The sequence below is a fragment of the Bombyx mori genome, chromosome 12 (genome assembly GCF_030269925.1).
Source record: "Bombyx mori chromosome 12, ASM3026992v2".
Taxonomy (NCBI): Eukaryota; Metazoa; Arthropoda; class Insecta; order Lepidoptera; family Bombycidae; genus Bombyx; species Bombyx mori.
The window spans coordinates 12361097-12375797 of NC_085118.1; positions in this window are offsets into that span (position 1 = coordinate 12361097).

Below are 14701 nucleotides of genomic sequence, written 5' to 3' on the forward strand. Positions count from 1 at the left end.
TTTTTCTACCGTGAAGCAGTAATGCGTTTCGGTTTGAAGGGCGGGGCAGCCGGTGTAACTGTACTTAAGATCTTTAGAACTTATATCTCAAGGCGGGTGGCGCATTTACGTTGTAGATGTCTAGCTCCAGTAACCACTTAACACCAGGTAGGCTGTGAACTCGTTCACCCATATAAGCAATAAAAAAAAGGATATCTTAGAGGCAAAATAAAACAATGCAAAAATGGTTTTTAGGCAGAGACTTAACGCCTGGTATTGGTAATGGTAAAGAGTAACGAAGATAGTTTACCATCAGATGAGCCATATACTACAAAGGCAAAAAGAAAATAACTTCGCGACCAAATCGCAACTTCACTTACAGTAAATGAAAATTAACGTAAAGAAAAGTAAATAGACATCACTATTATTGAGTAAATAGGGAATGGATAACTTTGATAAAATAATTTCAAAGTCAAAAGTGAATTTATACATGAGGCCTTCATTGGATTTCATAGAATGTTACAAGTATGCGAACTCAAAATTTAATTATAAAAAAAAATAAAGATACGTCCAGTGTTGAGGGCCAGGCGAATTTACTGCGAGGCTGGAGTTAAATAATTTACGATCCATTTTAATCCCTAATGACTTCTAGTAATTACAATTATACTGAATAATTACTACAATAGTACATAAAGATTCACGCATTCAGACAAAAGACTTTACTGGTGGTAGGACCTCTTGTGAGTCCGCACGGGTAGCTACCACCGCCCCGCCTATTTCTGCCGTGAAGCAGTAATGCGTTTCGGTTTGAAGGGTGGGGCAGCCGTTGTAACTATACTGAGACCTTAGAACTTATATCTCAAGGTAAGTGGCGCATTTACGTTGTAGATGTCTATGGGCTCCAATAACCACTTAATATCAGGTGGGATATGTACTCGTCCACCCATCTAAAAAAAAAAAAAAAAACAATAAATGAATTGAACAAACTCGTGAAAATTTTATATAGTAAAAATTGTAAAAAGATCTTAACTAAGCTATTGCCTGGTTTGCAGACCAGTTTAAAGGATTTATAAGTTCACCTCCAATTCTCGCTTTATTATGATCGGGACCTAACTAGTCTTGTTCCCGAAAATGAATTCAAGCTTCACTACATACTTATAATTTTCGACAATTTTACAGCATTCATTGCTATTTGAGAGGTAAGTTTAACTAGCAAAAATCAAAGTCGAAGTTCGCTAGAGTCATTTAAAACTCGGCAATAAAAGTCTAGTCGACTAGGGTATAACAAATCAAAAAACTTTTCCCAGTCTGTTTCACTTTGAACTTTATTTTCTAAAAGAAAACCCACATATGAGTTAGACTCACCTTTTCTGGTATATTTTTATAAGCAATTTCTAATGTCGCTTGTTTCCTCAATACCAATTCTTGAAACAATTTTGCTAGCAGCTTTAAAATACTTTTAATGTTTTGAAACCAATTAATCTTATACCTTTAAACGAGCAATTTTGTATATCAATATATATATAATCTGAATCTCGGAAACGGTTCCAACGATTTTCATAAAATTTAGTATACAGGGGATTTCGGGGGCGATAAATCGATCTAGCTACGATTTATTTTCAGAAAATGTTGTTTTATTCGTGTTTTCAATCTATTGGCGAATAATAATACTATTTTTCTTAATTGAGGGCAACTAACCGCTTTAAAGACACAACAAGATGGCGTTATCAAAAAATAAAAATAAAACGTGCAAAGCTCGGTCATCATCTGGTAAAATGTAAATACAAGAACCGAATTCTTAACTCGCACCGAAACTGACAATCGCACGTTAATTTTCTCGTTAATGAATAACGACGTATTGCCTATTAATGAAGGCCCGATACACACGACCTCATTCCGATAGAGGCACCCGTCACGTGCGGACGTGCTCATCGTCCACTCGATCGCCCGGTCTTTGTTCGCCCGGCTTTTGTTAGCCCGGCCATTGTTCGCGCGGCCTGTGTTTGTGGTACATCTGCCGACTAAGTGCTCTTTCTGGAAGTTTTTATTTGTTTTGTTTCCTTTTGTTGTTTCTGTGTTCGTGGTACATCTGCCGACAAAGTGGTTTCCTGCAAGTATTTATTTGTTTTGTTTCTTTTCGTAATTTCTGTTTTGTTGTGCTTTTTCTTTGTCCTGTAGTAATCGCGCCACATTGCCACCTGTGTTCAATAGAACCGCTCAGGTCCGAGAAGTTGGGGCCTCGCCGCAAGGCGAGTGTTTTCAAGACCCGGGGCCGCGTCACCTGGGTACTCAGCGATCATGGACGCTGTATTCGCGGAATTCCTCCGACTTCGCCACCCACAGCTCGCCTCGGAGTTTCTGGCCTTCAAGGCCAATCACACTGCGAGCCCTCTCGAGGACTCCGCCGCGCTCGCTGCTCCTGCGTCGCCTGTACCTGCGTGCAGAGCTTCTGCATTGAGCACCGCAGCCTCTGTCGTGCCTGCCGCTCCCGTGTCGCCTATACTGGCGAGAAAAGCTGCTGCGTCGTCCGCCGTGACCATCGTTTCAGCTGAGCGATCATCCGCGGCCTCCGTCGCCCCCTCTAAAACACCTACACTTGCTCGTAGGTCGCCTGCACCCGCCTCCTCGTGCTCCGACTCTGACTCGGACATGGAGGTCGACCTCGCCCCCGCCTCATCGACGGATGGATTCACCCTGGTACAGAAGGGTAAGAAGCGTGCCGCGGAGTCTCGAGCTCCCGCGGCCGCTAAAATTAGCAAAGCCGTGAACGCGTCGCGCCCCCGCCCTCAGACTCCCGTTGCGCCCCCAGCCCGTGCCACTCCGTCGCCGCGTCCGGTGGCACAAAATAAAACCCAGACCCCTCCCCCGGTTATCCTTCAGGAGAAGGCAGCTTGGGATCGAGTTTGCCTGGCCCTTAAGGCCAAAAATATAAATTTCACGAATGCCCGTAACCTCGCGAACGGCATTCAAATTAAGGTTCAAACACCCGACGACCATAGGGCCCTCTCTTCTTACCTCCGTAAGGAGCGTATAAGTTTCCATACGTATACGCTCCAGGAGGAGCGCGAACTCCGCGTTGTAATACGCGGAATCCCTAAAGAGTTAGATGTAGAGCTCGTAAAAGCCGACCTGTTAGAACAAGGCCTACCAGTGAATTCTGTGCACCGTATGCACACCGGTCGCGGTAGGGAGCCATATAATATGGTTCTAGTCGCTCTCCAGCCTACCCCCGAGGGTAAGAAAATCTTTAACACACAGACCGTCTGTAGGCTCTCTGGTATCGCTGTCGAAGCCCCCCATAAAAAAGGCACTCCTAGCCAGTGCCATAACTGTCAATTGTACGGGCACTCTTCCCGTAACTGTCACGCGCGCCCCCGATGTGTTAAGTGTTTGGGCGATCACGCCACGGCCCTCTGCGCTCGCGACCAAAAAACCGCGACGGAACCGCCTAGCTGCGTCCTGTGTCGAACACAGGGTCACCCCGCGAATTACCGTGGTTGCCCCCGAGCCCCTAAAATAAATCGCCGCGTCGCCCGCCAAAACCGCCTCCGAGCTTCCGGCCCAGACATCAAAGCCTCGGCACCCTCTGCGTCGCAGGCTAAGCCAGCGTTCGTTCCGGCGGCGGTGCCCAGTGTCTCGGCCTGGGCAAAACCGCTGCCGTACACGAACACGGCTACAACTCCCTCCTCCGCGATTCGTCCCGCCCCCGCGACTCGTCCCTCTCCCGCGACTTGCCCTCCGACCGCGTCCGACAATCTCGCTTTAGCGATCGACTTCTTTCAGTCGATCAACTTTGAGCGCGTTAACGCTTTGGGCGACGCCATTCGCGCTGCCTCCACTGCACAACACTTTATCGCCGTTGTGCAGGAATACGCCGACGTATACGCGTCATTAAATACGTACGTCCTCCCCTCACTCCGCCGGTAATCAATGGCGTATATAAGTAGAATAAAGCCCCTATCCGTAACGATAGGATTTTTTAACGCTTACGGTCTCGCAAATCAACGTGATCAGGTTTCTGACTTTTTGCGTGACCACCAAATTGATATCTTTTTAGTGCAGGAGACCCTACTTAAGCCCGCGCGCCGTGACCCTAAAATCGCGAACTATAACATGGTCAGGAACGACAGGCGCTCTGCCCGTGGTGGTGGTACCGTCATTTACTATAGAAGAGCCCTGCATTGCGTCCCGCTCGATCCTCCCGCGCTCGCTAATATCGAAGCATCAGTGTGCCGAATCTCACTGACGGGACACGCGCCGATCGTTATCGCGTCCGTTTATCTTCCACCGGATAAGATCGTTCTAAGCAGTGATATCGAGGCGCTGCTCGGTATGGGGAGCTCTGTCATTCTGGCGGGCGACCTAAATTGTAAACACATCAGGTGGAACTCACACACCACAACCCCGAATGGCAGGCGGCTTGACGCGTTAGTCGATGATCTCGCCTTCGATATCGTCGCTCCGCTAACCCCGACTCACTACCCGCTAAATATCGCGCATCGCCCGGATATACTCGACATAGCGTTATTAAAAAACGTAACTCTGCGCTTACACTCGATCGAAGTAGTTTCAGAGTTAGATTCAGACCACCGTCCCGTCGTTATGAAGCTCGGTCGCGCTCCCGATTCCGTTCCCGTCACGAGGACTGTGGTGGATTGGCACACGCTGGGCATCAGCCTGGCTGAATCTGATCCACCATCGCTCCCGTTTAACCCGGACTCTATCCCGTCTCCTCAGGATACCGCTGAAGCCATAGACATCTTAACGTCACACATCACCTCGACATTAGATAGGTCATCGAAACAAGTTGTAGCGGAGGACTTCCTTCACCGCTTCAAATTGTCCGACGATATTAGGGAACTCCTTAGAGCTAAGAACGCCTCGATACGCGCCTACGACAGGTATCCTACCGCGGAAAATCGTATTCGAATGCGTGCCCTACAACGCGACGTAAAGTCTCGCATCGCCGAAGTCCGAGATGCCAGATGGTCTGATTTCTTAGAAGGACTCGCGCCCTCCCAAAGGTCTTACTACCGCTTAGCTCGTACTCTCAAATCGGATACGGTAGTAACTATGCCCCCCCTCGTAGGCCCCTCAGGCCGACTCGCGGCGTTCGATGATGACGAAAAAGCAGAGCTGCTGGCCGATACATTGCAAACCCAGTGCACGCCCAGCACTCAATCCGTGGACCCTGTTCATGTAGAATTAGTAGAGAGTGAGGTAGAACGCAGAGCCTCCTTACCACCATCGGATGCGTTACCACCCGTCACCCCGATAGAAGTTAAAGACTTGATCAAAGACCTACGTCCTCGCAAGGCTCCCGGTTCCGACTGTATATCTAACCGCGTTATTAAACTTCTACCCGTCCAACTCATCGTGATGTTGGCATCTATTTTCAATGCCGCTATGGCGAACTGTATCTTTCCCGCGGTGTGGAAAGAAACGGACGTTATCGGCATACATAAACCCGGTAAACCAAAAAATCATCCGACGAGCTACCGCCCGATTAGCCTCCTCATGTCTCTAGGCAAACTGTATGAGCGTCTGCTCTACAAACGCCTCAGAGACTTCGTCTCATCCAAGGGCATTCTTATCGATGAACAATTCGGATTCCGTACAAATCACTCATGCGTTCAACAGGTGCACCGCCTCACGGAGCACATTCTTGTGGGGCTTAATCGACCAAAACCGTTATACACGGGAGCTCTCTTCTTCGACGTCGCAAAAGCGTTCGACAAAGTCTGGCACAATGGTTTGATTTTCAAACTATTCAACATGGGCGTGCCGGATAGTCTCGTGCTCATCATACGGGACTTCTTGTCGAACCGCTCTTTTCGATATCGAGTCGAGGGAACCCGCTCCTCCCCACGACCTCTCACAGCTGGAGTCCCGCAAGGCTCTGTCCTCTCACCCCTCCTATTTAGCTTATTCGTCAACGATATTCCCCGGTCGCCGCCGACCCATTTAGCTTTATTCGCCGACGACACGACTGTTTACTATTCTAGTAGAAATAAGTCCCTAATCGCGAAGAAGCTTCAGAGCGCAGCCCTAGCCCTAGGACAGTGGTTCCGAAAATGGCGCATAGACATCAACCCAGCGAAAAGTACTGCGGTGCTATTTCAGAGGGGAAGCTCCACACGGATTTCCTCCCGGATTAGGAGGAGGAATCTCACACCCCCGATTACTCTCTTTAGACAACCCATACCCTGGGCCAGGAAGGTCAAATACCTGGGCGTTACCCTGGATGCATCGATGACATTCCGCCCGCATATAAAATCAGTCCGTGACCGTGCCGCGTTTATTCTCGGTAGACTCTACCCCATGATCTGTAAGCGGAGTAAAATGTCCCTTCGGAACAAGGTGACACTTTACAAAACTTGCATAAGGCCCGTCATGACTTACGCGAGTGTGGTGTTCGCTCACGCGGCCCGCACACACATAGACACCCTCCAATCCATACAATCCCGCTTTTGCAGGTTAGCTGTCGGGGCTCCGTGGTTCGTGAGGAACGTTGACCTACACGACGACCTGGGCCTCGAATCAATTCGGAAATACATGAAGTCAGCGTCGGAACGATACTTCGATAAGGCTATGCGTCATGATAATCGCCTTATCGTTGCCGCCGCTGACTACTCCCCGAATCCTGATCATGCAGGAGCCAGTCACCGTCGACGCCCTAGACACGTCCTTACGGATCCATCAGATCCAATAACCTTTGCATTAGATGCCTTCAGCTCTAATACTAGGGGCAGGCTTAGGGACCCCGGTAACCGTACTCGTCGAACTCGACAAAGAGGTCGACGTGCAACCTAACCCATGCATCAGCCCGCTGAGTTTCTCGCCGGATCTTCTCAGCGGGTCGCGATTCCGATCCGGTAGTAGATTCATTCGCGAAACAATTGCTCTTGAGTTGTTAGGTCTCCTTCGGAGGCGCTCGGGCAGTTGTTAGCAAATCCCACCCCTCTTGGTTGAGCCTTTGCTCGCCCACCTGTCCTGGTGAAACTGGAAAGGCCTTCGGGCCACCAGTAAACTTTCAATCATAAAAAAAAAAAAAAAAAAAACACACGACCGGAGGCCCAAAGCACAACGGCCATTACTCGAACTCGCACCGTCTTGTTTGTATTAGCTTGAATCTTTTATAAAGACATCCCGTGTCCCGCGACCCGTTTCTCTAATGATGATTTACTCGTGCGAGTTCCCACGGGCGATGTAATTTTCCCTTACTGAGGCTAGACTATTGTCCGAGCTAAAGTGAAAACAAATGAAGAAGCGGCTCGTTTTAATCATTCATCCGAGAGAGCATCGTGAGGTGGTCTTATTGAGATTTATGTGTCCTTTTATCGGTTAGTGTGGTGCACCCCGGGGGAAACGTGTAATAGCTTTTCTTTTATGTTTATTTGAACTGTTTCTGCATTAGCATTATGTTATTGTACTGTTTTATGGGACAAGAAAGACGTATAAATAATAATCTGCGGTGTCATAGGATGGAAATTATTTAGTTTCTAATAGTATTTTACGAAGGCAGCTGATCTAATGACTCGCATTATTCCCGTGAACATTACTGATATGCCAGCTATATTCAAATATTCTTTTCCTGTTCGATTTAAAGAAATAGATTTTTCGTTAGCGCAGAATACTTTTTTTTTATAAACGTTACAGATATATGCGACCTTCGCTTTTGTTTTCTGCTATTTCTACTTCTCTCTTACTAACAAATCCCTTAACTGTTCTGTCTTAAGTAGCGACCATACAACTCGTAAATCTGCAAGTTGAAATCGTTCTTATGGGCCAAAAAACAATCTTGCGTGCTGGTTTGTAGGGAACACGGCAGCTTTGACTTTGGTCTCTGTTTCAAGATATTTTTTCAAGTAGACGGGCTCACAGCATACCTGAGCAAGAGACCTTGAGTTCTAAGTGTCGTTTTTATAGTACAACGGCTGTCCTATTCTACCGAAACACATTATTGCTTTACTTCAGATTTAAGCACCGTACTTACCCGTCCGGATTCGTGTTAAATTGTGTAACACGATATTAGTCAACTACCCAATAATAAATTAAGGAATAATCACATTCTTTTATTTCTTTTTATTTAATTGCATTACGCTAGATTATCTAGCAAACTAATACCCCTCCTACGATAATTAATAATACAACTAGATGATGACCGATCTTTGCTCGGTTTTTTTTTTATAACGCCATCTTGTTGTGTCTTTAAAGCGATTAGTTGCCCTCAATTAAGAAAAATAGTATTATTATTCGCCAATAGATGTCGGAAAGAGTTGATTATTGAAAACATGAATAAAACAACATTTTCTGAAAATAAATCGTAGCTAGATCGATTTATCGCCCCCGAAGTCCCCTGTATACTAAATTTAATGAAAATCGTTGGAGCCGTTTCCGAGATTCAGATTATATATATATTAATATACAAGAATTGGTCGTTTAAAGGTATAAGATAACATTTTCTATCCATGTATCATTTGAAGACTCTACATGAATTGTTTGAAATATAAAAAAAAAAAAACTTAAAGCATTGAAATTAATTCTATAATGCCGACACCTTTTCACGCCCCACGTAAAATGACCATAATCAATCAACGGAACGTTTGTTAGATTTGTTTTATTATGCCAACTAAATGTTAATGGGGAACACCGCCGGATACCACTGTTCGCACCTGGATTTAATCAATCACAGTACTATGTAGGTTCATTTAAATTCTGACATAATTATTAAGGATTTAATGTGTTGCTACACTGAAAGGGCGCGATAAAAATTATTTATTTTTCTATGATCTTTTGACATCGATATGAGTGCTGCTCCAAGACTGCGAGAAAAGACTTGGTAAAACTTACATGATTTAGATAGGACTGAAAAAAGGTAAATAAGATATATTTTTTATAAATATTTCTTATTATATTGTTTTTCTACTATATTTATCTAAAATCTTATTAATTATACAATATTTGTCAAAAAAAGATATTAAAATTACAATTTAAAAAAAAACAGTATATGAAAATAGATTGCGTCTGCTGATAGCGGTGTCTACGATATAAGCCACCAGTGGTTAGGACTCCAGAGGGAGAAACCAGCGCAGTATTGAGGATAATTGCCTTCTGTATCACGCCTCTAACCCAGCTGGATAACAAAAATTTCTTGAGGTTTTCGCTATCAAGCCATGTTTTTTTTTTTATTGCTTAGATGGATGGACGAGCTCACAGCCCACCTGATGTTAAGTGGTTACTGGAGCCCATAGACATCTACAACGTAAATGCGCCACCCACCTCGAGATATAAGTTCTAAGGTCTCAGTATAGTTACGACGGCTACCCCACCCTTCGAACCGAAACGCATTACTGCTTCACGGCGGAAATAGGCGGGGTGGTGGTACCTACCCGTGCGGACTCCCAAGAGGTCCTACCACCAGTGATTACGCAAATTATAATTTTGCGGGTTTGATTTTTATTACACGATGTTTCCTTCACCGTGGAAATCAATCGTGAACATTTGTTGAGTACGTATTTCATTAGAAAAATTGGTACCCGCCTGCGGGATTCGAACACCGGTGCATCGCTTCATACGAATGCACGACGTCTTATCCTTTAGGCCACGACGACTCAACCGACACAACTGTTGGAACAATGATGGTTGAATCAACATGCCACATGGCGGTAGTCTCGTGGGCAAGGTCTGTTTTATTAATTTGTCCTTTTCTGCCTTGACTAAGTTCTCGTCATGAGGAATGGTGGTAATATGGTACAGCAGAATCAAGAAAACCCTATTATTATTATGATTGTTATTGTATGTAGTTACCACATGAAACCCTCTAAAATACATACGAAAATGATATCTTCACCTGAGTTGATTTTCAGGACTCCACACAAGGAACATGTGCACAGAAAGCTAAGCTATTTTCGTAAATCCAGAAGAGGATATAACTATATAATAGAATTTTCTCGAAATGGTCCTATTTAGAATACATATTTGCTCAGATGAACCTATTTTCTTATTGAACTCGCGCACATAAGCCCTAAAGCGGTTCCTTAATGAAAGGTTACAAAGAAAGCTACTTCTTTAATTTATAATGAAATATTAATTTGAACATACTATGTGTTTCAGGGTAGATCCAGGTCCCGAGGGTGTTCCGGACAAATCCATTACAACAGAATCGAATTACAAAACTCGATTCGGGAATCGTATTTAATGATTTCCCTGAATATTATTTTGTAAACCGCAGCCGGATAATTTTGTAACGGAAGGGTATATATGTATATCGTAGGGCGGGAAACATAATATGCAATCGTACTAATTTTTATATTGAAAATAATCGACGCGGTATCTAGGTTAGTTATATGAATAAAATCTTTGTGCACTACCTACCTTTTTATTGTACATATCACATATCGCATTCACGACCCGCCTGGTTTTAAGAGGTTTATAAGGACCATAACAACGTGAACTTCGTAGACGAGCAAGGATCCCAGGATCTTTTGATAGATGATATGAATTTAAAGCTTTTCCTGAAACTTTCATCGAAATCGCTACAGGCTTTTCGTAGTCTCTTAGTAGCGTACATAGTCACTCTCTATAAATAAATCATAGAAGTTCAGCTGTGCCCCTGACGTTGCTGGCGTCCATGAGCGACGGTACCCACTCCCCATCAGGTGGACCGTATGCTCGTCTACCTGCAATGGCAATAAAAAAAGACATATTTCGTTATTTCATCAATACGCGACTGTGCAAATGTAGCATGACACAAAACATTGCACGCCTCGATCTCCATCCATGCGGCTTCCACGTCATTACGGATCCTCCCGATCCATTAACTGTGTTTTTAAGTACCTCAAGCACCGGCCACCGAAGGGCTCGGCGAGTAAATTAACACAGACACAGCCCACTGAATTTCTCGCCGGATCTTGTTAGTGGGTCGCGTTTCCGATCCGGTGGTAGATTCTGCTGAAGAATGACTGAAGAATGACGCTGAGAAACACTGCTCTTGCTAGGGCCAGTGTAAGCAGCACCTCCGGTTTGAGCCCCGAGAGCTCACCTACACGCTAGGGTAGCGCTGATATAGTCTCTCCAGCCTATCAGCATAGGTAACAAAAAAAAAGCGGCGTCTATTAATTCATTGACGTTTCCAAAATCTGCCATCCGGGAACTATGAACAGAAAAAACGATATACGAAGCAATGGTCCTTAAATATAAGGACTAATCCAATCATCGTCGCTCAAGGACGACAGCAATGCCAAGGTCACAAGGTCAAGCCACTGCTTGTCAAATTATGTTATACCATTAATTAAAATCCATAATAAAATATTACCATACCATTAATAACCATTAATAACCAATATACCATTAATAAAAATAAAAGTATAATCTATTGTTAGGTTGTCTTTTATTCTGACCCCGAATGACGTCACGCTTAATGATGTTGTGTTCCGAGAATTTAACAGCGTGCGGGCTAGTAACAAAAATTAAGAGCTTTCGTTCCCCCATTACCGTCGTGATCTATCTGACATTCTGTATGTTCCATTACACATCCAGTGACCTTTAATAACCATGGTACACCTACTTTTAATCGTTAGCGGTGATTTGTATAATTAAATCGTAAAAATAATAATTTTTATTTCACGGATTTCAATTCACGGAAAATTCCATACGATCTATATCGGCCGCCGCGACAAGATCTGTTTTCGATATTTTGCAAATTTTTTTACAGTCTCCATAAATGCAGGATCAAAGCTATTTATACATATAAGCTAAGTAATAAGTAAAGTTAAACTAGCTTGGCACCGAATTTTTAAATATTTTTACTGACGGAAATCTATTCAGGTTTTCAGGCGAACGCAATGGAATACAAAATGTCGATTTATTTGCAAAAAAATACTTTAATGTGTACAGAATTAGGAGTTCCTGAAAAAATAACTTACTACTAATTATGTATAAATTTATATTAGCTATTGCTCTCTAATGTGAAAGTTGCGAACGTTTGCCTTAAACCCCAAATTGTTTTAAAACGATTATATTCCCGCTACTATTCAATTGTAAATTTCACAAAATCAAATCTCAAAACGCCTGAAGTTATTTTATTAAATATTTCGGAGTGAAGTAAGATATCATATGTTAAAACGGATTTGTACAATGGACCCTCAACGCATAGACCGCCCCCGAGTTAATTAATGCAGCCCGAAGCTAATATCAAACGCTACGAAATACTTGTCCATATGTCACCACTGTAATTATGATGCTTTCCTTTGTATTAAACAAAATGAATTGTCAGGCAAGTTTTGGAGATTATACTATAATCTAGAGAAGTATACCCATTTCTTATTGAGTAGTCGCATTGAATAAATCATGCTTGATGCTATAAATATAGAGTCAAATAAGATTGCAAAGAACAGAGCTAGCTTAGGAGCATTGAATTAGAAATATGCTACCGTGTCTTTAAACCCAGTCTTTGATGACTGGGTGAATCGTGGCGAAGGACGTCTCACCTTTCGTCTGGTGCAGGTGCTGACCGGGCACGGATGCTTCGAGAAGTACCTGCGCCGGATAGGGTCTGAGCCGACGACGAGGTGTCACCATTGTGGACAAGACCTGGACACGGCGGAGCATACGCTCGCTGTCTGCCCCGCTTGGGAGGTGCAGCGCCGTGTCCTGGTCGCAAAGATAGGACCTGACTTGTCGCTGCCTGGCGTCGTGGCGTCGATGCTTGTCGGCGATGAGTCATGGAAGGCTATGCTCGACTTCTGCGAGTGCACCATCTCGCAGAAGGAGGCGGCGGGGCGAGTGAGGCAAAGCTCTCCTCACTACGCAGAAACCCGCCGCCGCCGAGCAGGGGGTCGGGACCGGGGTCGTATCCGTGACCTGGCCCCCTAAGAGCTAGGGGTCCCACCCGTTTTGTGCGGGGAGAGACCCAGACGTGGGGTGGCGTGCTTTGCACGCTCACCCGCAGTAGGAAGCCGGGTGATGGTAGACCGCGTTCCCCCGACCGCTCTGGGGGAAGGTGTAACGCGGTGCCATCAAAGCGGGCTCTCGGCCCGCTGAACGAGGGAACCGGTGGTCGTGTCGCTGGCAGCCGCCGGTGCGGCGTCCGTGGGACGATGGGATGGATGTAATGTGCTCTGCGTCAACCCTGTCCCGCCGTTTCAATAGCCCCGACTGGGCTCCGGCCCGGTCCGAGGTAGGGCGCCGGCAGGAGTTTTTAGTGAGGTTCAACTCCCACATACCCCACCTGCCGCGCGGGTGGGGATCCGGCGATTTTATAATGTGGAAAAAAAAAAAAAAAAAAGTGTCTTTAAATACGTTAAAATTCGAGAATAAAAGACCACGCAAATGTTGTTAATTTATTTTCTATTAAAACTATTAGGCCAAAGAAAAGATGGCATTTGTATGGTCTAAGTGGGCTAAGATATTTTAGTTCTTGTAGTTTTTAAGCGCAATTGCTCGTAAATGACACTTAACTACAAGGTGAACGACACTGCCCATCGGGTTATACTGTCCTCTCAATGTAAGTTTCAACTCGCCACATAGTAAATACTTACTGGCATATTATATATTTACTGGAAAAACGGCAGTTTTAGCTTGCACAACCAATATTAGCTACGCTAGCAGACGAGCAAGCAGCTTAAAGCCAAATTTATAATAATGCGCCATTAATATTTTCAATATATTAGAAACGTAACGTGTGGTGACGGAGTAAGAATACAATGAGTCACAACCCCTATACTATCCCAGGGAGTTGTAAGAACCGACTAAGGGAATATGCACAAGACATCAGGGCAAGAGAAGGAAAACTCGAAATTAAACCCTGTGCCAACCCGTCTAGTCGCCAGCGTGGTACAGTAGGCTAAATACCTTGGAAATAACTGGAAAGATCACTTGGAGAGGCCTATGTTCAGCAGTGGACAGTGTAGGCTGTGATGATGAGAAACGTAACGATATACATACAAGGGACTGTACAATTGACCTGTTGAATTTATTAGAAAATTTATTTATTTAACGAGATATTTCAACGTAATTTTCACCAAATCATCTTACCGATTTAAAAATTGGTTCACGTATCAAGAGCCCGTGACCATACATTTTACTTTTATCTAAAATCGTGATTTGACAAGGGTTAAAAAATATTCCATTGATACCTAATACATGTTTTCCAAAGAGCGGCATCTAGCGACGTGTATTCAAACTAACGCAAAAGTAAAAGCCCTCGCTTGGAAATTAATTCAGTAAATTGACACCACAACTGAAAGCGCTGTATGAATTCGGTAATATATTGGTAGAAGAGCTTGCTATCCACATGGTGCTAATTAGCCAATGTAATCTATTGTACACAACAACAATAACTTCCATTTGTCAATATACAACTAGGAAGAGTATATAATCACTGCCTTAACTTTTTTTTTATGTTATTGCTTAGATGGGTAGACGAGCTCACAGCCCGCCTGGTGTTTAGTGGTTACTGGAGCCCATAGACATGTACAACGTAAACCCACCTTGAGACATAAGTTCTAAGGTCTCAAGTATAGTTACGCTGCCCCACCCTTCAAACCGAAACTCATTACTGCTTCACGGCACAAATAGGCAGGGTGGTGGTACCTACCCTTGCGGACTCACAAGAGGTCCTACCACCAGTAACTACGCAAATTATAATTTTGCGGGTTTAATTTTTATTACGTGGTGTTATTCCTTCACCGTGGAAGTCAATTGTGAACATTTGTTGAGT